Source organism: Eulemur rufifrons, chromosome 15 (genome assembly GCF_041146395.1).
Source record: "Eulemur rufifrons isolate Redbay chromosome 15, OSU_ERuf_1, whole genome shotgun sequence".
Lineage (NCBI taxonomy): Eukaryota > Metazoa > Chordata > Mammalia > Primates > Lemuridae > Eulemur > Eulemur rufifrons.
This window is the reverse complement of record NC_090997.1, coordinates 35,655,716-35,658,607: the sequence shown is the minus strand read 5'-3', so window position 1 is coordinate 35,658,607 and position 2,892 is coordinate 35,655,716. Positions and strand designations below refer to the sequence as shown.

The 2,892-nt window shown below is 47.6% G+C and overlaps 1 pseudogene; it reads right to left on the bottom strand.

Annotated features, from left to right (window-relative positions):
• Nucleotides 1-285: 285 nt before the first annotated feature.
• LOC138395374 (Y-box-binding protein 1 pseudogene) lies at nucleotides 286-1,358 on the bottom strand (annotated as a pseudogene).
• Between the last annotated feature and the right edge of the window lie 1,534 nt (nucleotides 1,359-2,892).

Sequence of the window (2,892 nt, the reverse complement as noted above, 5' to 3'; positions counted from 1 at the left end):
AGATATGAAACAATTTAAAAACCTTTAAAGGCGCATTGAGAAAAACCAGGCTTTTTTAAAAAACACGTTTGTTATTACCAAAAAAGACATCTTTAGGTAAAAATAATAAAAACCCCATGCTGCATAGATAATGCAGATAGTTCTAGTTATCTGGTCAATGGGCAAAAAGCAAGCACTTAAGGTCTTCAGCTCCAATCTTGTTCATTTCTTATTGCTGGAATTTCATATTCATTTCTTCTTGTTGGATGACTAAACCGGACGATGGTGGAGATGGTAAGCTAGCATTTACTCAGCCCCGCCCTGCTCAGCCTCCGGAGCGGACGAATTCTCAGCTGGTGGATCGGCTGCTTTTGTGTCTTTGCCCTCTTGTGGTTTAGGGTTTTCTGGGCGTCTGCGTCGGTAATTGAAGTTGCGGCGGTACCGACGTTGAGGCTGCTGCTGACCTTGGGTCTCATCTCCTTGATTCTCTTTATCCTCTTCATTGCCGTCCTCTCTGGGCTGTCTTTGGCGAGGAGGGCCCCTGCGGAATCGTGGTCTATAACCCCGATACATATTCTGTCTTACTGGTGGTCCACCTTGTTCTCCTGCACCCTGGTTGTCAGCACCCTCCATCACTTCTCCCTGCACAGGAGGGTTGGAATACTGTGGTCGACGCCCATAGGGTCTCCGCATGTAGTAAGGTGGGAACCTTCGCCTGCGGTAGGGCCAGCGTTGTTGGGCCTGGCCTTCAGGAGCGCCCTCCGATCCCTCATTCTTTTCCCCACTCTCACTATTCTGGTAACTCTGCTGGTAATTGCGTGGAGGACCCCTGCGACGTGGACAGAGTCTATAATGGTTACGGTCTGCTGCATATTTACTGCCTTGAACTGGAATTCCACCAGGGCCTGTAACATTTGCTGCCTCCGCACCCTTTTCTCCTTCAACAACATCAAACTCCACAGTTTCTCCATCTCCTACACTGCGAAGGTACTTCCTGGGGTTATTCTTCTTTATGGCAGTCTGGTGTACAAATACATCTTCTTTGGTGTCATTCCTGTTGATGAAACCATATCCGTTTCTTACATTGAACCATTTTACTGTCCCCAAAACCTTCCTTGCGATGACCTTCTTGTCCCCGCTGGCAGGCGCCGGCGATGTGAGGCCGCCCGGGCCACCGCTCCCTGCGCCGCTGCCCGTGGTGCCGGGCTTGGTGTCGGCAGCGCTGAGGGCGGGGGCGGCGGGCGGCTGCTGGGTCTCGGCCTCGCTGCTCATGGTTGCGGTGGTGGTGACTGGGGCCGGCTGCTGCAGCTGCGGCTCCTCCCGATATGTGATGGTAACTAGGCCGGCGGCGGCGGTGGGGCTGCACAGGGCTCTCTGGGGTCCGCTCTCCGCTCCCACTACCGATCGAACTGAAATTTGATTTCTAATATGTCAGTATTGGGAGGTGGGGCCCAGTGGGAGGTGTTTAAATCAAGGGGTTTCCATCCTCATGGGAGGCTTGATGTCATTCTTATGATAGTGAGTTCTCATTTTGAAGAATCTGGATTAGTTCTAGTGAGAGTGGGTTGTTATAAACATTGCCATGGATACGCCTGGTGTTTTACCCCTTTTCATGTGGCCTCTTCCCCTTTGCCCTTCCTCCATGTTATGACGTAGTGCAAAAGCCCTCATCAGAAGCCAGTGCCATGCCCTTGAACTTCCCAGCCTGCAGAACTGTGAGCTAAATAAACCTCTTTTCTTTATAAATTATCCAGTGTCTGTTATATCAACATAAAAAGGCCCAAGACAGTTTCTGTTGCTTGTAATTAATAACCCTAACTGATAGAGCTGTAGAAAACCTTCATCAAATGAAAACTTACCTAGAATACAGAATGTGTAAAACCAGTATGATTTTTTTTTAAATGAGGAAATCCAAGGGCAGACAAGCTGATTAACTTGCTTCTGGACTTGCAGCCAGTTGGTGTGAGTTTTATGATGACTTGGAGGGGAGGAGGTGCCGTGGTCTGGAGGAATGAAAGCTGCCCAGATCCACTGGGCCTTATCACTTTGGCTGTGACTGAGGCAGCTCTTGCCATATAGAAGTGGAAGAAAGAGATTAATTTTGCTTACATTTCGAGTTTTCCCAGGGAGGGCCGGTAGCCTGTTATGTAGACGTTACTGAGGTATTCTGTAGGCTTCACATGTAGAGCCATTCCTTTGTGGAAGGCATAGTGGGGTGGAGGTGGGGAGGCATGGTTGGGGGCTGATGCTGTTCTTTTGTAGTCAGCCTTCCCAACTAGATCATACAAATAGAAAACACACTCTCATTCTCCTAAAGATGGGGAAAGGCTCCAGGCTCCAGAATATAATGAGACAATTTAGGTGCTAGGCCAGTCTCAGGTTTTGGAAGGAGCTACATAGGGATTATGTCTTCGACACAACAGATTACTTATAGTGTGTAACTAGTTGCATTCTACAGCAAGGGGATCTCTTTTTGCCAAATCGTCCAGAAGGGTTCACCCACAGTCATGACAGGTGTTTTTATTTCACTTGCAGAATTCTTTGAAAAGCCCTTGGCATGAATAAGTTTTTGGCATGAAAATTTAACCTGAAGGGAGTTCCAAGTTGCAGAAAGCCTTTTCTTTGGCTAATAAAATTACTCCACCTCTTTCATTACTAACCTCCTCCCTCTGCTTCCAGGAATTTCTTGAGAGGTCTCAAACTGGCTCACACCAACATCTGCACACTGAAAGCTTGATTTTGTACCTTTGAAGATTTTAGAGGCTGATATATATCTTCTCTTCCTACTTCCACATTGAATCTGTGCCTTAATCTCAGATTTTGGGTCCTCCCTGCCCTTGATCAGTTTGTAGCCACATTTCTGTAGAGGACAGACATTAATAAGATTTGCTTATCAAGTGAGCTTTGGTGAGT